We start from the raw sequence: 23,475 nt of genomic DNA on the forward strand, positions 1-23,475 counted from the left end.
ACTTCAGAGTTTTAAAACCCTTAGGTTCACTGGATTTCCTGAAAGAGGGGCCAAGATGCTGACCAGAGCTAATAAGCTCCCTGAATCTTGTACAAATATGCTATGTACAGTTGTGTTTTCTTCTGGTGTCCATGCCATAAAAGGAAGTTTTTAGAAATGAAAATATCTTCCAGAGAGAGTTAGCCAACACATAGGAAGCAAGATCAAATGGGCAATGGCTCATTATCAAAGCCTATCTGAAAACATGACTCACCTCCAAATATTTCAAGATCCAACAAATAGAAATAAAAAAGTCAGAGTAAGGAAAATCTTTCTGATCCTTTGTGCTGTCTTATGATGGCATGACCACTTTGGGAAAACATGTTTCCCTTCTACACTGTTCCAAAAATAATTTAAGGTGATATTCAAGGATGAATAGAATATTGGAGAGTTATATGAATTAAGTGTAGACAAGAATATACAGGAGATAGTAGGCTCCTAGAGGTTCCATGATCATATGTCAGGGTGGTGTAGAAGGAACTTACATATAGAAGGTTGAAGTAAATAATTCAGAAGAGTCACTGAATCTTAGTGTTAGAAGTGAGTTAACCTCTGGACCAAATATCTTACCCAAATGCAGAAAATCTTTCTTCAATAATTCTGATACAAGATAATCAATACTGGATTTTGCTGTTTGGTGTTACCCTTTCTGGTCAGTACTTCCTGGGGAAGTACTGTTCTGTTGGAGAGATAACCAATTTTGATAAAGTTCTTTAAATTGAGCTAATATCTAGCTCTCTTTAACTTCTCTTCACTATTCTGAGCTTTATAGCCTCTGGAATGGCCCAGGTGAAGCCTATTCCTTTCTAACATCAGCCCTTCCAAGTAACTGGAGGCAGCTATTACGCTCCCATGAATCTTCTCTTGCACAACTATTAAGAGCTTGGGTTTTGAAGCCAAATAGAGTTGCGTCTGAATCCTGTACTCAAAACACAACAGCAAAAAACAAAACAAAACAAAACCATGATAGCTTTTGTTTTTGGATAAATTACTTAAATGCTCTGAGTCTGTTTCCTCAGTTTTAAATGGGAAAATAATATTTACCTAAACAGGTTATTGTGAACGTTTTTAAAAAAATGGTATAGGGGCTTCCCTGGTGGTGCAGTGGTTAAGAATCTGCCTGCCAATGCAGGGGACACAGGTTCGAGCCCTGGTCCGGGAAGATCCCACATGCCCTGGAGCAACTAAGCCCGTGCGCCACAACTACTGAGCCTGCTCTCTAGAGCCCGTGAGCCACAACTACTGAGCCCACGTGCCACAACTACTGAAGCCCTCACACCTAGAGCCTGTACTCCACAACAAGAGAAGCCACTGCAATGAGAAGCCCGTGTACCGCAATGAAGACCCAACACAGCCAAAAAAAAAAAAAAGAATAAATAAAATTTAAAAATATTTTTTTAAAAATGATATAAATTAAGAACATTAAATAAGCATAATCTTGGTGCATAATATATGTTCAATAAAGTTCCTCTCATATCCTCTTGATCTTCAGAATCTGATATTTTCCTTCAGAGGCCTATATTCTAGATTATCATATCACGATCTATTAAGTTCCCTATAATTTTAAATTCTAGAGAATACCAAATCTTTTTATAGGTGAGAGGTAGATATTTATATGGTTTTCGACTTTATGTGATTCAACACCTCTTTTTATGGTAAGTAAATATTTTGTAATGCTCTCTTTCTATCCTGGAAAAACACTAATAGAAAATTTATCTACAAAAATAATGTCAAAAAATTAATATCCTAAGTGCAATGTAAATGAGACATTTTTAAAGTGATATGTAATAAAATAATGTGTACTTCAATACGTAAATGCTTTCATAAGACTACAATGGCAGACATAACAGAAAAGAGATTGTAGCACCTATACATATAGCTCCATAAATGCACCAGTCTCAAATGCCAGCTGATACAGGAGCAAATAGTGCGGCTACCAATGACATAATTTTCTGAAATTGTAAACAGCCCCTGGTAAAGTTCTGAATCAAAACCAAAGAACGATCTTCCCTTTGACATATAGTAGTTATACACCTGGAAAATTAATACCCTGCAAAAATACTTTAAGATTTTAAACTATGTGAAATTAGGTTTTAAGCTTAGATGATTATAAATAATTTTTATTTATAATAATATCCTGTAGGATATTTGAAGGTCATAAATGATATAGGACAATTCCTAGAAGGTTTGACCTGACTCGCGCAGTGTAGTATGTCAGGCATTGCTGGCCAGTAATGCTCACCATACCAAAAGCACTAAGACAATTAAAAAAAAAAAAAATACACACACAGATTCCCAAAACACCTCCACCAAGAGTCAGTGTTTGAAGGGTACCAGGTCTATCTGTACTCCTATTCTTTATCTGAGCCATTTTTTCAGGAGCAGCTATGTTATCATTTTGGTGACCAATCTGGCAAGTTGTAAATTTTGAACCAGTGCCACTTCTTTCAGGAATGTCCTTGATTTTACCCCTTAAAATAAGCTGTATCTGTCATACTGAGGTAATTTACATTAAAACCAAATTCTGTATCTGCCATTTATTTTTGCTAAATTTCATTTCCTTTGTTTCACTTTATCTTTTCAGTCTATCATTTTGGATCTTGATTCTGCCATATTATATTCTCTCTCCCTGGTTTTCATCACCTGAAAATTAGATAAGTATTTTTCATCTGTCTTTATCCAAGTTGCTACTGAAAATAGGAAATCTGACACAATGAATGACAGCACTTTATGGAACTTGACTAGAAATTTCCCTCTGCGTTGACAGAGCTCATTAAACGTCACCCTTTTATTAATAAGTATATAGCTAAAAGGGATCCATGAGACATATTGTCAATAGGCTTGCTAAATCTAAGATAAATTATGTCCATAGTATTTCTCTTCCATGTGAAATTAGTAATATTACTAATATTACTCTCCACTTCTAATTTTAGGGCAGAATGCACACTCAGTGAGCCTTAAGTGGTAATAATGCACCTTTCTAAATCATTGCACATGCCTGAGTTTAATAGTAAGAATTCTGACATAAATATACACAATTTTAAAACATTACTGTATTAGTTTAGTTGCTATAACAGCTAGACTCAAATCCCAGCTGTGTAACACAACAGAAGTACATTTCTTACTCAAACTTCAGTCTGAGGTAGGATGGAAGAGTTCTGCTTCACTTCTGATTCAGGCAGCCAAATTAACCTAGGTCATCTTCAATACATAAGTCCCAAGCCCACCCTGAATATCAACAAACAACCAATAAAGCAAGGGAAAAGAGAGCAGAAAGTCATGTAGAAAGTTTTCATGCATTAGGTCAGAAAGTGGCATATATCACTTCCGTCCACGTTTTACTAGCTAGAACTCACCTGGTCACACCTAAGTTTAAGGAAGCCTAGAAAATATAATCTTGCTGTCTGCCTAGAAGAAAAGGAAATGAATTTTGGTAAACTAGTAGCTGTCTCTGCCAATATCATTCTTAGAACTGTACTAGGTTTCCTGCTCTGAGCCCCCATGCTTCAGGTGTCCCCACATTTTGGAATGCCTTCCTGAAAATATTCTAAGTCACCCTCCTGTGCCTGGGGCTAGCCAGGGGCAGCAGGGTTCTCTAGGCAGTACATCTAGAGCCTAGACCTGGTGCCATGTGTGTCTCTTTCACTGGAAGCATCAATCTCAAAAATTTCTAAGTCCCATTCCAGCAGCTGGACTTGCCAAGGCTAATAGTGCTTTCCAGGTGTGGTGTCCTGTGTGCATACCAGGAGCTATGTGGGCTGCAGTTTCTGCTTCTGTACTTCAGGGTATTCTTTGACTCTCTACCCTGATTGTGGGGTTGACTGGATGTTCCAATGAGATAGTGCTGACACACTGGTTTACGATAACTTTTATCCAAGTCAGAATGCAGGACAAGCTCAGAGCTTGGGGCTACTAATGGTCTACTGTCAGCCCTTGAAAATGGGTCCCGTGTGTAGGCCCCTGCATGGATTCTCACCCCTCTGTGTTGGACCTCCTCTTTATATAGTACCGAGGGCAACATGGATGCCAGCAGCCAATATCTGCTCTTGGGAGCCCCACCATCAGTACCCAAGGCGGCCATCCACCTTCTTCACAGATTTTACACCATGTTCCAGGCAATCCATCAGGAGTGGCTGCACCTAATTCCTCCGAAGGTGATGAGACCTTTACTCCACAATGCCATAGGGACCCTCTGATTAATGCCCTCTGGCCTCCAATCAATGTGGTGAGGTTGTGGTCTTCTGAGTCAGGCTTAAGCCGTGCTGGATGAGAGATGAATATTCCTGGCATGAATGGAATTATTCTTCTTGCTTTGAACAGTGGGTCCTTGCCTCTTCTCTCCACTGGTGGCAGTGTTTTAGAAGGCAGGGGTATGGGTGACACTGAATAAGATCACATTCTAGGAATGTAGTGATTATAGCCTAAAGTGTTCAAGAGAAGGTATAGTTGGAGATGTGTTGTTTTATATTTCAAACAATAAATTTAACGTGACCAGAAAATGGATTATTGTTTATATTTTCCTTTATACTCTGGATAATATTTGCCTTTGTGTTTATCATCAGTGAAACGTAGTAATAGCTTTTGAGTCATTAGAAACCAATATTCATGGGCTGCACAATGGAAGATGCAGTACCATGGGTAATGATGCAACCAGCATTAAATAAATGGCCTTAGGGAACTGCAGAAGCAACAAGATCCATATTGTTTCTATGCAAACAGAATTCTAAAAGCCCAGGTATTGTGAGTATTAACAGCATTACTACCTTTTTCTCTCAGTGGGAGATATGAAATTAGCCAGGAACGATGCATTTGACAATGGATTGCACTGACCCATAGATCAATTTGGGGAGTATTTTCATCTGAACAATTTTAATTCTTCAGATCTATGACTGTGGGATGTTTTTCTACTTATGTAGATCTATAATTTCTTTCAGTGATGTTTTTAGTTTTCACAGCATGCTTTGTTTCTTAAGTATTTTGTTTTGTGATGCTCTTTAAATGGAATTGCTTTCTAATTTGATTGTTCATTGCTGGTGTACAGAAATACAACTGATATTTGTATATTGATTTTGTGCCCTGCACTCTTGCTGGACTTGCTTATTATATGTTTAGTACATGATAGTACTTGTTTCCAACGTTGAGCAGGCAGTTTGTAACTCTGCCTTATCTTTTACTTCCTGCTTGTACAGAGGCTCACAGTCTACCAGAGGTGAGAGCTTGGGGCCTTCTCAGGTCTTTCCTGGGCATGTGCATAGCCTTGCACATGCTCTCAGCTCTGAATAAGTATGTGGCCTTCTAGATCCCCAGAAATATATTAGAGCTCCTCAAAGCTTTTAAGGATATCTTATTCCCCAGGTTTTCTCTTTTAAGTTTTTTGGTCAGCAGCTGCAATGATAAACGTTTTTGGTTTTGTTTTTGTTTTTTTTGTAAAACGCCCTGTGGGCAGCTCACATGGAGAGAACTCCAAGTCAGGTCAAATAAAAACATGATCTTCTTCATTTAAGACATGAGAATGGAACTTCTCCAAAAGGGTCGGTCATATAGTGGCAAATCTGTGGGAAAGAAGTTTTGGGGTGCTCCAAAGTCATTCTTCCCCTCCTGTGGGTGCTAGGCTGTTGGTATTCACAGCTACCATAATTGGTTTTTAAGGCTACTATGGAGCTCTGGAGAAGGTGTTGTGATTAGGGCAAGTTAAGCCACAAGACCTAGGGTTCTTACCAAGATTCCACTGTTTATCTTGAATAAAAAAGCATTCCTCAAATTGTTGTAAGTCCTTAGTTAATTTCCAGAGTTCTGAAACTACTGATTCTGAGACTTTTTGCCAGTGTTCTTGTTCTTATATGGAGGAGCAGGATTTTCAGAATACCTTACTCCACCAATCTGGAAGTGAGATATCCACATGCACAGTGCTTAGAAAGAATCCAGACACACACAAAAATGCATACTATGTGAGCTCATTTATGTAATGTTCAAAGTCAGGCTTAAGTAATTATGGTATTAGAAGTCAGGATAATGATTTATCCTTTGGGGAAGCACCAGGAAGACTGCACAAGGAGGGTTTCTCTGGTGCTTGTTATGTTCAGTAATCTGGATGCTGGTTACTCAGGTATGTTCAATTACAATATTCATTATCTGTATATGTATGATTTGGGTATTTCTCTGTATGTATATTACACTTCAATATGCATGATCAAGAGATCAGGGATATGTTTTTATGTGTTAGTGGGATAGGCAAGAGTCCTGTAGATAGCTTCAGTGATATTTGAGAATGTTCTGGTGCTGAAGTTGTTAGGTGGTTCATGCATGTTCTTTTAATAACGCATCAAATTATACATGCATGTAATAAAGATTCTTTCATGTGCATCCAATATTATACCATAAAATTTATTTAAAATACTATCAGCATTGTCCAATAGCCTTTAATAGACTTTGAGGTTTAAATACTGCATAGTTTTCCACCCTTTATTTGGATATTTAGAGTACTTCCAATATTTTATTTTATGATGTTGCAATTAGCACGTATGTAAATAAATTTTGAGTATACATCTGATGTCTCCTTAGGATATATTCCAAAAGTGGACTTAAGGGGTCAAAGTATATAAACATTTTAAATACTCATAAAATCAGATTGTACATCAAAATACATAAAATCAGATTGCTGGGAACGTTTTACAGATTAACTCTCCACTCTCCTCAGAAACACATGAGTGATATCACTTTTCTGCCTCCTATCAAACACTGGGATGAATACATACATAAAAAATATTAACATACTTATATAATAATATTTATATATTTATTAAATATAATTTAATTGCAAGTTTTCAGTATGTTAAAGGAAGCATGTTATTTCATTTTATTGTGTATTTCTATGAGTAGCAGTTGTGTTGAATATTTTTCCATTTATTTTATTTTTTATTAACTTTTTTTCTGACCTTATTTATTATTTTTATTTATATTTCAGTGTTCCTATTATTCTTATTGATTTGTGAGCATTTCTGAACATTTCTAATTCTGTTTTCTAAAGTCTATGGTCCATATTTGAGTAAGCTTGATACTTAATTTTCTTTGATATTTTAACCTCAAATATTGTTTGAGCACATTTGCTAAGGTTTTGGCCACTTCCATTTCACCAAGCATCTTTTCACTGATGTTCAGAATGATGTACAGAATAGTTTTTCTCATGACTTCCTCTCCTTTCTTAAAATAAAAATTTCAGCCTCAATACCATCAAAGGTAATGGAGCTCTCACAGAGTTCTGTCTGTTGTGCCCCTTTTTGGGTTCTTTGCCTTTGAAGAAGATGCCAAGGAATGAAAACAGAACTTTATGTGCTCCTGCAGCCCTCCTCCCTTCCTCAACAGTTATAGTATCAACATTCAAATCTGTATCAGAGATCATCAGAAGTAATCCCATCAAGACCTTTGTCCCTGTTTCTGTCAGTCACCATAGAAAATACAGGCTCCCCAGGTTCTCTCTCATCATGTGATTATGTTGCCTATATGGTTTATTAAGTCCCTGAATTGACCCAATCTCATATTCCACCCCAAATCCCAAACTGAGTCACTGTGCCCTCTGGACCACATGGTCATTCAATTGAAAAATCTCATGTATCCTCAACCTCTTCTGTGAACATCCTCCAAATGCGGTTGCCGCTGGGGATATTTCTCTCCATGCAATTCTTTCAAGGGGTGCATACAGATCACTGCTCTTCATTTCTCCTTAAAACCCACTCCTTCTTATAGGTCTCTACAGAAATTCATCACCTCAACCTTTGAAGATATAGTACATGGATCACCATATCTATCCCCACCCCTCTCCAAAAACTTCTTCATAAATATCAATGCTTTTAATATACAGATTGATGATCATTCCAATACCTCAGCCTCTCCAATCATTGAACTCCTCTCCTGCAATGACCTTTGCCTTCAACCAACCCCCACCACCAATTCCCGTGGTTGAATTGCCTTGAGGTTGGCATGACCACTTACAGCGTACTCTCTATTACCCAAATATCAAGCATCACCTTCTCCACTCACCACCTCCCACCTTTCCAGCTTACTCTTCCTGGCTCTCTCCTTCACCCTGCTGGTATCATCCTTGCTTTCCCAGGTTAAATTTCAGTTCTGCCACCACAATCACACCCTGCAGTCACTCTCAACTCTCATTTTCCTCTCTCCCCACTGAACACGTACGGAAAATCCCCAATCTTGGTTCTAATGAACCCTCTACCCGCTTTTTTTTTTTTTTTCCAGCTCCTGAGTGGCTGAAGTCAGGCAGAAGAGACACAATCAATCTCATTTTAAAATCCTGATCACTAATACCAACTGGGACCAAGAAGTCACCCGCAATTCTGCAATATTTCTTCAAGCCATTCAGTTTTTTACTCCTCTGGATAACAGTTTTCTACTTTTTCTTTTGTCCTCAAGCCTTTAACCCCTTATAGTAAACTTCCTCGTAATTAATCAAGTTATTTTTATTTCACAGAGAATACAGAAACAATCAGAAAGTAATATCTTCAACATCTTCCAACCTGTACCTGATCCCATATAGTCTGTCTTCCACCCAACACAATAAATGAATTCTCCATAATCCTATCCAAGAAATTCCTCCTCTTCTACACTGGATACCATTATCTCTTCCTTACATAAAGGCATTCTCCTGAATTTGTGCCTTTCTCTCCTACATCATCTATTTTTACCTCTGAATCATTCCTAAAATATATGAGTATGCTAAAATATGACCCATGTTAAAAAAGCAAACCAAAAAACTCTTTTGTTTCCACATTGCACTCCAGGTATCACCCCATTTCTTAGGGCTGGATGGGATGAAGAGATTGGGGAAGGGGTGATAGCTAAAAAAGTACGGAGCTTCTCTCTGAGGTGATGAAATATTTTAACATGTATCTGTGAGTATAATAAAAGGTGAAGGTTGCATGTAACTGTGAATATAATAAAAACCATTAAATTGTTCACTTTAAACAGATGAATTGTACGGTATGTGAATTATATCTCAATACAGTTGTTAATAAAAAGCAAATAAAACAACTCCAATGAGATACCACTCCACACCCACTAGGATGGTTATAATCAAAAAGATATACAAAAACAAGTGTTGAGACTATGTGGAGAAAATGAAACCCTCTTAACATTGCTTGTAGGAGTCTAAAATGGTGTAGCTTTGCAAAACATTTTAGCAGTTCCTCAATAAATTAAACTTTGGCTTACTACATAATCCAGCAATTCAACTCCCAGGTGCATCCAAGAGAATCAAAACATACTTCCATTCAAAAATGTGTTCACAAATGTTCATACCAGCATTATTCAGGGTAACCAAAAAGTGGAGTCAACCCAGTGTCCATCTTCTAATCAATGAATAAACTGCATGGTATACACATGCAGTTGAAAATTACTGAGTACTAAAAAGGAATGGAATACTGATAAATGCCAGAACATGGATGAAACCAGGAAACATTATGCTCAGTGAAAAAATTACAGTCACAGAGACCACAAATTATATAATTACTTTTGTATAAAATGTCCAGAATAGGTAACTTTGTAGAAAGTAAATTAGTGTTTGCTTTGAGTGGGTTTAGAATGGAGAACACAGAGTGAATGAAAATGTGTACAGGGTTTCTTTTGAGAAATAAAAATGTAAAATTAGATTGTAGTGATGACTGCACAACTCTGTGAATATATTCAAAACCATTGATTTGTATACTTTTTTTTTTTTTTTTTTTTTAATTTTATAGCTACTTTTATTTTTATTTATTTATTTTTTTTATTTTTTTGGCTGTGCTGGGTCTTCGGTTCGTGCGAGGGCTTTCTCTAGCTGTGGCAAGTGGGGGCCACTCTTCATCGCGGCGCGGGGACCGCTCTTCATCGCGGTGCGCGGGCCTTTCACTATCGCGGCCCCTCCCGCTGCGGGGCGCAGGCTCCAGACGCGCAGGCTCAGTAGTTGTGGCTCACGGGCCCAGCTGCTCCGCGGCATGTGGGATCTTCCCAGACCAGGGCTCGAACCCGTGTCCCCTGCATTAGCAGGCAGATTCTCAACCACTGCGCCACCAGGGAAGCCCTGATTTGTATACTTTCAATGGGTGAATTATTTAGTATATGAAATACATGAGCAGTTTAAAAAAAAACAGAATCAGAGAATATGTATTTTTTTAAAGTGCACAGTTCCCATGCTTAGTGCATCTTGAAGACTCTATTCCTTCAAATCATATCTTAGGTGTTGGGCTTGAAAATTAAAAATGGGGCAGAAATGATTAAAAGTACATTCACAAAGGAAAGAGAGAGAGAGAGCGAATAGGAGGACATAGAGAGGAGATAGTAAATCATTAGACAATTATTTTGAAGGGTTCTCATTTGGACTGTTGACTCTGCAGGTCAGCAAGGGGAGTAGTTCCATGTTAACAATATTAAGTCTTCAAATCCATGAACATGAGAATTTGCCCCTTTATTTTTAGATCATCTTTAATTTCTCTCAACAATGTTATCTAGTTTTCATAATACAAGTTTTGTACTTTTTTGTTAAATTTATTCCTAAGTATTTTATTCTTTTTCCTGCTACTGTAAATGGAATAGTTTTATTAATTTCATTTTCAGATTGTTCATTAAAGTGTATATAATACAATTGATTTTGTATATTGATTTTGAATCCTATAACCTTGCTCAGTTAGCTTACTAGGTCTCATAGATTTTCTATGTTAAAGATCACACATTCTTCAAATAAATAGCTTTACTTCTTCCTTTCCATTTTGGATACGTTTAATTTCATTTTCTTTCCTAATTACTCTGTACAGAACTCCCAGTACAATGAAGTAGAGAGAGCAGGAATTCTTGTTTTGTTTACAGTCTTTGGAGTAAAGCATCCAATCAACAATAAGTATAATGTTAGTTATGGGGTTTTTATAACATTTATCAAGTTGAACAAGTTCCCTTCTATTTCTAGTTTTTCTAGTGTTTTTATCTTGAAATGTGTTGGATTTTTTCAAATGCATTTCTCTTTCAGTTGAAATGATCATGTGCTTTTTGTTCTTTTCTCTTAATATAATGAATCACATTGACTTGTTTTTATATTATGAGCCAACCTTGGAACAACAGCAGAATATATATGGAATAGGTATTAGTCTGTAAAATAAGCTGCAATGAATTTAAAAGGCTAGATAAAACCGTAATTCAAAAAGAGTCATGTACCACAATGTTCATTGCAACTCTATTCACAATAGCCAGGACGGGGAAGCAACCTAAGTGTCCATCGACAGATGAATGGATAAAGAAGATGTGGCACATATATACAATTGACTATTACTCAGCCATAAAAAGAAACAAAATTGAGTTATTTGTAGTGAGGTGGATGGACCTAGAGTCTATCATACAGAGTGAAGTAAATCAGAAAGAGAAAAAGAAATACAATATGCTAACACATATATATGGAATCTAAAAAAAAAAAAAAAGGTTCTGAGGAACCAAGGGGCAGGACAGGAATAAAGATGCAGATGTAGAGAATGGACTTGAGGACATGGGAGGGGGAAGGGTAAGTTGGGACAAAGTGAGTGAGTGGCATGGACATATACACACTACCAAACGTAAAACAGATAGCTAGTGGGAAGCAGCCACATAGCATAGGGAGATCAGCTCGGTGCTTTGTGACCACCTAGGGGGGTGGGATAGGGAGGATGGGAGGGAGACGTAAGAGGGAGGAGATATGGGGATATATGTATATGTATAGCTGATTCACTTTGTTATAAAGCAGAAACTAACACACCATTGTAAAGCAATTATACTCCAATAAAGATGTTTAAAAAAATACCAAGTATCTTCTCTGACCACATGGAATGAAATTAAAAATAAATGACAAAATAAATTAGAAATTCACAAATACATTGAAATTAAACAACACATTCCTAAACGCTCAATGGACCAAAGAAGAAATCACATGGGAAATTATAAAATACTTTGAGATTAACACAAATATAAAAACTTTGGTAATGTAATGCTTAGAGGCAAATTTGTATCTGTAAATGCCTATACTAAAAATTTATTTAAAATCTCAAATCAATAACTTAAACTTCCACCTAAAAGGACTGGAAAAGGAAGAGCAAACCAACTCAAGCAAGCAGAAGGAAATAATAAAGATTAGAGAAGAGATAAATGAACTGGAGAATAGAAAACCAACAACAACAAAAAGACTGTTTTGCAGAAATCGACAGAATGATCCTAAAATTCATATAGAAATGCAAGAGACCCAAAAATAGTCCAAACCACCTTGAAAAGAAAATAACAATGTTGATGGATTCACATTTCCTAATTTCTTTTTTTTATGAATAACAATCTATTTTTTTATTGGAGTATAATTGTTTTATAATGTTGTGTTAGTTTCTGCTGTACAACAAAGTGAATCAGCTATATGTATACATATATCCCCTCCCTCTTGGACCTCCTTTCCCACCCCCCTCCATTCCCACCCATCTAGGTCATCACAGAGTAACAAGCTGAGCTCCCTGTGCTATGCAGCATGTTCTGACTAGCTATCTACTTTACACATGGTAGTGTATTTATGTCAATCCTAATCTCCTAATTCAACCCACCCTCTCCTCCCTCCCCATGTCCACACATCTGTTCCCTATGTCTGCATCTCTATTCCTGTCCTGCAAACAGGTTCAACTGTACCATTTTTCTAGATTCCACATATATACATTAATATACGATGTTTGTTTTTCTCTTTCTGACTTACTTCACTCTGTATGACAGACTCTAGGTCTGTCCACATCTCTACAAATGACCCAATTCATTCCTTTTTTATGGCTGAGTAATATTCCATTGTATATATGTACAACATCTTCTTTATCCATTCATCTGTCAATGAATGGATAAAAGCTTCCATGTCCTGGCTATTGTAAATAGTGCTACAATGAAAACTGGGGTACCTGTGTCTCTTTGAATTATGGTTTTTTCAGGATACATGCCCAGTAGTGGGATTGCTGGGTCATACAGTAGTTCTATTTTTAGTTTTTTAAGGAACCTCCGTACTGTTCTCCATAGTGGCTGTATCAATTTACATTCCCACCAACAGTGCAAGAGGGTTCCCTTTTCTCCACACCCTCTTCAGCATTTATTGTTTGTAGATTTTAAAAAATTTATTTATTTATTTATTTATTTATTTTTGGCTGTGCTGGGTCTTCACTGCTGCATGCAGGCTTTCTCTAGTTGCAGCGAGTAGGGGCTACTCTTCATTATGGTGCACGGGCTTCTCATTGTGGTAGCTTCTCTTGTTGCGGAGCACGGGCTCTAGGCACGTAGACTTCAGCAGTTGTGGCACACGGGCTCAGTAGTTGTGGCTCACAGGCTCTAGAGCACAGGCTCAGCCATTGTAGCGCACGGGCTTAGCTGCTCCACGGCATGTGGGATCTTCCCAGACCAGGGATTGAACCAGTGTCCCCTATATTGGCAGGCAGATTCTTAACCACTGTGCCACCAGGGAAGTCCATATTGTTTGTAGATTTTTTGATGATGGCCATTCTGACTGGTGTGATGTGATACCTCATTGTAGTTTTGATTTGCATTTCTCCAATAATTAGTGATGTTGCACATCTTTTCCTGTGTTTGTTGGCTATCTGTATGTCTTCTTTGAAGAAATGTCTATTTATGTCTTCTGCCCATTTTTTGACTGTGCTGTTTGTTTTTTTGATATGGAGCTGCATGAGCTGCTTGTATGTTTTGGAGATTAATCTTCTGTCAGTTGCTTCATTTGCAAATATTTTCTCCCATTCTGAGGGTTGTCTTTTCATCTTGCTTATGGTTTCCTTTGCTGTGCAAAAGCTTTTAAGTTTAATTATGACCTATTTGTTTATTTTTGTTTTTATTTCCATTACTCTAGGAGGTGGGTCAAAAAAGATCTTCCTGTGATTTATGTCAAAGAGTGTTTTTCCTATGTTTTCCTCTTCTCAGTAGTGAAAAGCTGAAACCATTTCATCTAAGATCAGGAACAAGACAAGGATGTCCATTCTTGCCACTATTATTCAACATAGTTTTGGAAGTCCTAGCCACAGCAGTCAGAGAAGAAAAAGAAATAAAAGGAATACAAATTGGAAAAGAAGAAGTAAACTGTCACTGTTTGCAGATGACATGATACTATACATAGAAAATCCTAAAGATGCCACCAGAAAACTACTAGAGCTAATCAATGAATTTGGTAAAGTTGCAGGATACAAAATTAATGCACAGAAATCTCTTGCACTCCTATACACTAACAATGAAAGATCAGAAAGAGATTAAGGAAACAATACCATTTACCATTGCAACAAAAAGAATAAAATACTTAGGAATAAACCTACCTAAGGAGGCAAAAGACCTGTACACAGAAAACTATAAAACACTGATGAAAGAAATCAGAGATGACACAAACAGATGTGGAGAGATATACCATGTTCTTGGATTGGAAGAATCAACATTGTGAAAATGACTTTGATTACCCAAAGCAATCTACAGATTCAATGCAATCCCTATCAAATTACCAATGGCATTTTTCACAGAATTAGAACAAAAAATTTTACCATTTGTATGGAAACACAAAAGACCCTGAATATCCAAGGCAATCTTGAGAGAGAAAAATGGACCTGGAGGAATCAGGCTCCCCAACTTCAGACTATATTACAAAGCTACAGTAATCAAGACAGTGTGATACTGGCACAAAAACAGAAATATAGATAAATGGTACAGGATAGAAAGCCCACAGACAAACCCACGCAGCTATGGTCACCTAATTTATGACAAAGGAGTCAAGAATATACAATGGAGAAAAGACAGTCTCTTCGATAAATGGTGCTGGGAAAACTGGACAGCTACATGTAAAAGAATGAAATTAGAACACTACCTAACACCATACACAAAAATAAACTCAAAATGGATTAAAGACCTAAATGTAACACATTTTCTAATTTTAAAACTAACGAGAAAGCTATAGTAATCAAGACACTGTGGTACTGGCATAAGGATATATATATACATCAATGAATTTGCATTAAGAATTCAGATATAAATTACATTTATGCCCAGTTGAACTTGACAAGCATGTCTAGAAAACTATGTTGGGAAAAGAATTGACATTTCAACAAATTGTGCTGGGACAACTGTACGTTTACATATAAAAGAATGAATTTGGACCCCTATCTCACACCAAGCTCAAAAGTTAACTAAAAATGGATAATAGACTTAAATATAAGAGCTAAATCCATAAAATTCATAGAATAAAATATAAAATTAAATCTTTGTGTCCTTGAATTTGACAATTCCATAAAACTAAAAAAACCCAAACAAACCTTCCTACTTGTTCTTCCTATACCCTTTTCTTCATGAAAAAATACACATACATTATCATTATCATCACCAGTTTGTCTCTTAGCTCAGAATGCTTCTTTCCCTAAATCTCAAGTGCTGAGAATTCTCTCTCTGAATGAACTATTGTTCTACCTCCATCACTCCATATATTGTTTTAAATTTTCAATTTAGCCTCATAATGATTCCTAGTCCTTAATGCTTTCCAATTCTTAAAATTTTCTGTTCATATCTATATGAAGACTGTGTTTCAGGTTGGCTGTATCAAACCTTCTCTCTAGAGATCAAGGACTTCTCTCTTTCTTGGTACCCTATATGTTTAATTTTCAATTACCATTTTCAGCCAAAATAAACATTTTATATTATCCAGCTTTTAATCCAAGTCTCCAAAGCAAGGACAAGATATATATATAAAACAACTAATTGGCTGCATTACAAATTCATGCTATCTGCTATCTCAAATGTAACTGTAAATAACTCACTTAGTTTTTCTTAGTTGAATCTGTGTTTTCTTACATAGAGTTGCTCTCTCATGAATGGAACATATGCCTCTTCACACCACTGCTTGATCTCACCTCCTCCTTTGATGAAAGATGAACCCATCGCATAAGAACTCCATCAGCTTCCCTGCCATCAAGTTCAATGTGTTTCTATATCTGCCCATTATATGACCATTTTCTCTTATCTCAGAAGACCCAAGTATTCTTGTAACTTTTCAAAGTAAATCCTTCAAACTTTGTACTTGACAGTACTCTACGTCACGTTCTATAGGAACTTTACATACCTACCTTCAATTTGTCTCACCAGTTGTTCTTCTTTGTAAATGTTCAGACATTCCCTATAAAAATACAATTGTCCCTATAAAAATTAAAATGCTACTTACCCTCATTCCACTTTCTTTTCTACCAATCTAAAATAATTAAAATATTGATTACACTCTGCTTCCAATTCTCCTTCTAGTCATTCCTCAACTTATGATTGTCTTCAATCACAGTATTAAAAAAACTTCCCTCCTAATTGTCACTGACAACAATCCAGTGGCCACTTGATAGTGCTTTTTCTTTGCTGCAGCAGCACCCCATTGAACACTTACTGTTTGTGGAAATAATGACATCACTCCTTTGCCATAAACTCAATTGATGGATTTTCCACTTTTTTGACAATTCCTCACTTTTATTTGCTCACTCTTCCCTCAATTTTTCCATATTTCAGTCCTTCACACAGTTTCCTTCTACAGCTTCAATTTTTAATTCCATGGATGACTCCTGGGTCTCTGTCTCTTACCTTCCTGATCTTTACACCTTTCCAGCTACATTCAGGAGACCTCCCCAAAACTGTACCTCAACACCAAACTTATCATGCACATTCTCAAACTTTATCTTGATCCTTGCTCTCTACATGAATCGATGTCATCACCATTCTCTTACTCATTCAGGTTTTAAATATCAGGGTTATCATCTATACTTTCTCTCTAGACTCTCTCATATCTAATCAGTGACCAAATGCTATAAACTCTGCCTCTATAAGACTTTGACTTTTCTTAATTATCCAGCTCAATAACTTTTCACTTCTTTCCTGGGATATTATAATGTCTATCAACCTGCTTCAAATTTTTCCACCCTTGAAAATTATGATGTACATTGCCATTGGTTATTGCTCTAAAACACAGATTTTATCAAGCCATCGACATAAAACTCAAATGTGACAATTAGGTACTTACGTACTTAATATATACTCTATGTTATATACTCATATATACTCCATGCCAGCACTAGTTAAACATGCAATATCTAAGCTACCCTTGAGTACATCTCTGAGGGAAATAATAGTATCATCAATAGAGAGAGATTAATGAATTTGCCACAAATCACAGGGTTAGTGAGCGATAGAGGGGAGAGGTACAGTTTAAATTCTGGTCTGTATCCAGAGACCAATACAGACTGCCAAGCAAACTAAAAAAAAAAAAAAGAAAAAAAAAAAACTTCATTGGCTCTCCACTAAAATCTAAATTCCTAATTGGACATTCAGTTTCATCCATCAGATGAATACCACTTATCCTTTTCAATTTAATATTTCTCTTTGCAACTTTCATTCTTTCTGCAGTAAGAGCTCATATAAATAAAATAGTGCATAATATTTTTTCGAGCTTCAGTTTTTATATCAGTGAAAGTTACATATAGTAGATCATCTCTGTGGACCCATCCAAATCTAACTTTGTATGATTCTATACTACTTTTCACACTATAAACATCTCAAACTAATGCCCCACCTTTACTAAAATAAGAAACAATAAATAGCCGAGACTTTCTTTTCTTTGGCTTACACTTTACCCTCTACCCAGAAATTGCAATTCCATGACTCTATTTGTCTAAATCTTTCACAAATCTTTAAGGGCATGCTCAAATGCCACCTTCTTCATAAAGATTCGTCTGATACCATAATTATGATAAACTTATCCCTCTGAAACTGCTATTGAATTTGTACTTACATTGTAGTACAATACATACCACCTTACATTTTATTTAGCTTTGTACTTTTCTATCTCACTCGCTAGATGAAAAGTTCACTTAGCTAAGCAACTATATTTTACCCAGCTTACTATACAGTGTACTTTGCTATGATGATTATGTTGCAAACAATGGCCACTCGATACATTTTTAATAATGAGTTGATTACCAACTCACTAGCTTAATTCACTTTCATATGTTTTCGCTAAATGGAAAAATACTTTAGCATGGTGGTTAAGAGCTCAGATGATGACTATTTCAATCCTTGCACTCCTAACGGCTTAAACTCTCTGAGCCTTATTTTCTCCATCCATAAAATGGTGAAAATAACAGCACGTATCTCTTAGGGTTTTGATGAGAATTACTTGAATCAATTCATATAAAGAACTGGAAGAGTATCTTCATGTTTTAAGCCCTCAGTAAATGTTGGCTATCATTATTGTATATTGTAAAACAAAAATAATGGCTTTAAAGAGAGATCTAAAATAGTTTCCAACAAATTTGCTTTTATGTGCTTTGTATGGGACTTCCTGGCGGGTGAAAAGTAACAATAAACTTAATTAAGAGGTGACTTTTCTGGTCAGTATAAAGGACAGAGCAGTTTTAATCCTGGCAAGAAGCAGTGTCTGGAAGCTTTTCATATTCAATCATTTTCTTTAACATGACTAAGTCGAGTGCTCCATTAGTTCTGGAGAGGAGAGTATAATAGAATCAGTTCTATAAGAGGGGCATTAAGCCCTCCTGCATTATAGGAAATTATTGAAAAAGGCTGCCAGGCTCTGATTTCCCTGCCAAAATATGGCTATGGATATTCAATAGTAACGTCAAGCTCGATAAAAATTTTTACTTTAAATAGCAAGAAATTCAAGTGGCAGCATAGAATGTGAATGTCACTTTTGAGCAAGAGTAGGAATCAAAAGATATAGACACAATTCTGTCTTAAAGCAGGTGCTTATTAGCGCTATCACTTTATTTAGATTGTTTAATTAAGATGAGATGGTATTTCCATTGCTTGTTTTTAATTTACATTGCATCTGTACACTAGAATTGAAATTTAAGCCAATATCAGCAGTCTATGTAAAATAGAGACTTTTTTTATCTTTTGAATGTTGACATCAAAGAAGGTCAACTCTATCATAGTAAACTGAGGAAAATTTAGCCACATCGTTGTTTTTTTTTTAATTACCTTCCTTCAGAATTAGCCTATTTCCCTTCAGTGACACTCTATTACTACTACATTTCTGAAAGACACTAATTTTTCTATCCATTATACACTGCTTTCCAATTTGAGAGGGAAATTTTTGAGTTCATCTAACACCCACTAGGAAAATTCTGATGCCGGCATTTACCAGCCTGGCCCCAATCCCTTGTTATTAGTGAAACTCTGTGCAGGACTTATGCTATAGAATGAAGAATAAGGCAAGTAACTGTCCAGAAGCAGGAAAGCCTCTCTACAATAGTGTCAGCAACCTCCCTAGAAGCAATATGAGACACGGAGTGTGCATTAGGCTGACCTTTCTACGCTTCAAACTGAGAGAAAACATAACCCATTGATAGGGCACATAGACATCCCTTTAATAAAATATAAATTTGAGAAGCTGACTCCACAAGGATCCTTTCCTTATCAAACCTGTTCTGGTAACTCAATAGTCACACTTCTCACACACACACTGCTCGTATTCTCATCCACTGAAATGAAACAGACAAACGGAGCAGCCCCAGAGAGAATAATTCCCCAGCTGGTATTCCCTCCTGCTTCTCAAAGAGAACTCCATGAATCCATATGGATTCATATCATCAATAGATCCAGATAACTAACATCAGCTCTCTCTTCCACATCACATATAAAAGAGTTAGTTTTTCTTCCTTTGGCCTCAGTGTACTTTATCAGCCCAAACATCTCATTATGCACAAAGACATTTTTAAATATAAAATTCAAAAGTGAAAGTAAAATTATTCACTGCCACTACAAACACATATTTTCCAAGAGCTTGTACCTAACAGATTTCTTATTTAACCTTCATTTTCATTTAAAAATCTAATAATGCTTTTGATAACAGTGTTCCATGTTCCTTTTTTGTATCTTTTATTTAAAAAAAAAACTTTTTAACATCTTTATTGGAGTATAATTGCTTTACAATGGTGTGTTAGTTTCTGCTGTATAACAAAGTGAATCAGCTATACATATACATATAACGTATAACGTAAAACAGATAGCTAGTGGAAAGCAGCAGCATAGCACAGGGAGATCAGCTCGGTGCTTTGTGACCACCTAGAAGGGTGGGATAGGGAGGGTGGGAGGGAGGGAGATGCAAGAGGGAAGAGATATGGGGACATATGTATATGTATAACTGATTCACTTTGTTATAAAGCAGAAACTGACATACCATTGTAAAGCAATTATACTCCAATAAAGATGTTAAAAAAAAGTCTTATTTATTTATAAATAAAGGAAATTTAATTTTAGATGCTGACTTGGGAAGTTAGAGAAAAGAAGTAACAATTTGAAGATTACTTGAGCTCTGCCCCCTAAATCCCAAATTACATGTTTTATAATATATAAGGATATGTTAATATTAAGTGGTAAAATATACAAAAATGGAATATAGATAGAAAGCAGTTTAAATTCACTTTGTGATTTTTTTTCATGCTTACATATGTTATTACTCTCTTTTAAAAGGAGGAAGAGACTAAGGATGACTCTAAAGAAAATAAAGCAGAGCAGGGTGCAGCAACAAATATCCAAAAACTATAGAATTACAGTTATGAGAAAGTGACACCTTATATAAAAGAAATCACTACCTTTTTGATTAAAAGCCAGATTCACCAAACTTAGGAAAAGTGCCCTAAACCAGGATCATCATACTTTCCCCACAGATCACTCTCTCCTGAATATCTCTTTCCACTACTGCCCTGGGGAGAAGAACCTAGAACACTCTGGTTCGAGCTGGTCCCCAAGACCCTCCCCATAATGGGCTCCAGCTTCAGGGAGATAGGGCTGAAACATTAAAGCAAATACAGCAAGAAGGAATCTCAGGCCACAAACTATATTCCTTCCTTCCCTGCTCCCTCCCTTCATTTTTTCCTGCCTCCCTCCCTCGCTTCCTTCCTTTTGTTTAAGGACCTTTATCCATCTAGAGTTGTGTCTCTGCCACAGGGAGCATGTAGATATCAGATATACCAGCATATGTGTGTGTATTAGGGAGTTGGGGGAGCAGCACCTGATAGAACAATTTGACCAAACATGAATCCACTAAGGCACTTGTCATCACTCCTGGTCCTTGGAGAGCTGACCACACAGGCTGCTACAGAGATGACACTTGATTCTATGCACATGACACCTTCGGATCTGGCAGCTCTTTCTGCTATGCCTCCGCCATATTAAGTGTAAAGCAACCATTCTATTCTGCTGCTTTGACAACATGCTAGGGTTTAGGAAATTGTGAGATTATCTAAGACTACCTCTGCCCAGATGCATTTCTTCTCTAGGGTCTTGACATCTCCACTCCAGTTCTACACTCCAGCAAATTGGCTCAAGTCTCATTCTCAGATCTCACAGACCCATCAGGGAGTTCTTTCCTCATCCCAGGGTTTATCCAGCAGAACTACCAGTCTGGAGAAATTGATGATTCGGCTCCAATTGCTTCCATTCCACTCTCCCAATTCTCTTACCTGTGTTGTTTGTGATTTTATTTTTCCTCAGGACCTAAGCTTTTGAAATACAGCTTAGAGAGAAAATCCTTTTTTATTTTGAGTTGTTTTATCTATGCCTAGAGACAAGGAATGGAGAACAACTGAGCTACTTAATGATGAAAGGTCAACGAGTTAATAAAAACTCTAGAAGAAAATAAATAGTTTAAAATGGGACTTCAAAAAAAAAGCTAAAGAATAACAAAATTAAGAAAAGGCATAAATGTAAAATAAATTGAAGTTAGATTAGCTTTCCTGCAAGGAATAGCTTTACTCTTTAGTTATGTCTCCTTGTCAAGTTCCTTTCATGGCTTCTAATAACAGACATTTTCTTCAGCTCTTGACACCTAAATGCAACTGCTCTAATCTCTGCATGATCTGAACACTAAATATAAAACAGCAAGGAATCCAAGGATATAAAGGAGCCTCACCTTGACAAGATCCCTCCTCTTGATCTTGTGACCTATCTAGATTGTGATGAAATGCTAGGATATAAGTTCCATGAAGGTAGGAATCTTGTGTTTCTTGTTCATTACCAATTGCCTGCACTGAAAACAGAGCCCGCTCCACAGGAGATGCTCAACAAATATTTATTGGATAAATAAATCCTATAGATCATGTATTTATATCCATGAAGATATATTTTAGTAATCCCTGATGCTAATCACTATTCATTATTCTGAGGCTCTCTGAGGCACACAGTAAAAAAACAAATAGACCACCACCAACAACAAAAAATGGTAGAAAACTATTTGAGGAGTATAAGTTGACAGCTAGAATAAGAGCAGAGACAAAGTTTCCCCTAGTGGCCTGGAAGACTACTCCCTCCATTACAGCCAGAGATCTATATATTTCCCCCAAATTTCAGGTGAACTACGAGGATGTCCTAATCATACAGCAGGTATGTTGGAGGGAAAAGCTTTTTTCAGAGATCTTAACTCACCCAAATAAGCAGTAGCAGCTGTAGCTCCCCATCTCCTGCCAACATATTGTGAACCATAAAGGCAAAAACAGGTTTTCCATGAGGAAGATTCACCCTACTGACCATTCACAGTTGTCTTCCAAACCTGCTCCATTAGTCCCTCACCATATTATACTCTAGAAATAGAGCAAAGAAGTAGACTTAGGATCCAAGTGCAAGCTAGACAAACTCCTGATATGAATCTGAGACTCATGAGTTTTCTTATTCAGCTAATGTGTTAGATCCTTTTTGTGATACTAACACCGATTGGAAGCTGAGTTTTTCATCAATACTTCCTGGTCCCAACCTTGAGTTCCCTTCTCCTCTAACCTTTTCTTCAAAGATCTAGCTGGCATGACTCAATGAAATATCCCTTTAGTCACCAAGTTAAATTCACTTTAGTAAACTTAAATTTTTATGCCAGAGGAGTGAGTGTTTTATTTTTCCACTAGTGACTATAAATGGGATATTTTATTGAAAATACCTCGAGCTATTGCTTGAGTATTATAACTAGAATGCTCTGCTAATGGAAAATGAAACATACATCCATTATTAGTTCCATAATAATGTTAATAATATGAGCCAAACTCAATAAGCCTAACTAAATATGGATCTACACAGTAATCTCCTGGATATGGACTAAGTGCTACACACAGTGATTCATTTTAACACACAACAGTGCAGAACAATCTCATGTGATGAGGTAGTTACATTCTTAGAATACTGTGGTTTTCATTAAAATGCTTAGTATAAAAGGACCACACGCAGAACACGGAGCTACACTCTCATGACTGGAGACAATCCAAAGCTATACGGTGCTAGAAAACAGATAAAAGATTAGAGCCCATTAGAGAGTCCTGAATTAATCAGGACACTTTCAAGAAGCTCTGTTATAGAATTCACTTCCTGAAAGCAGCCTGCTCTCTTGTCATCTCAAGCCTC

General features: G+C 36.7%; 1 protein-coding gene across 1 annotated transcript in view; it reads right to left on the reverse strand.

Annotated features, from left to right (window-relative positions):
- CHRM2 (cholinergic receptor muscarinic 2) overlaps positions 1-22,637 on the reverse strand; it is a 393,752-nt gene extending 371,115 nt beyond the window's left edge. Inside the window, exon 1 of the mRNA XM_057549479.1 lies at positions 22,516-22,637. The gene's annotated coding sequence lies outside the window, so the exon portion shown is untranslated. The remainder of the gene's footprint in view (positions 1-22,515) is intronic.
- Positions 22,638-23,475: the final 838 nt, after the last annotated feature.

This window comes from Balaenoptera acutorostrata, chromosome 7, assembly GCF_949987535.1.
Source record: "Balaenoptera acutorostrata chromosome 7, mBalAcu1.1, whole genome shotgun sequence".
Taxonomy (NCBI): Eukaryota; Metazoa; Chordata; class Mammalia; order Artiodactyla; family Balaenopteridae; genus Balaenoptera; species Balaenoptera acutorostrata.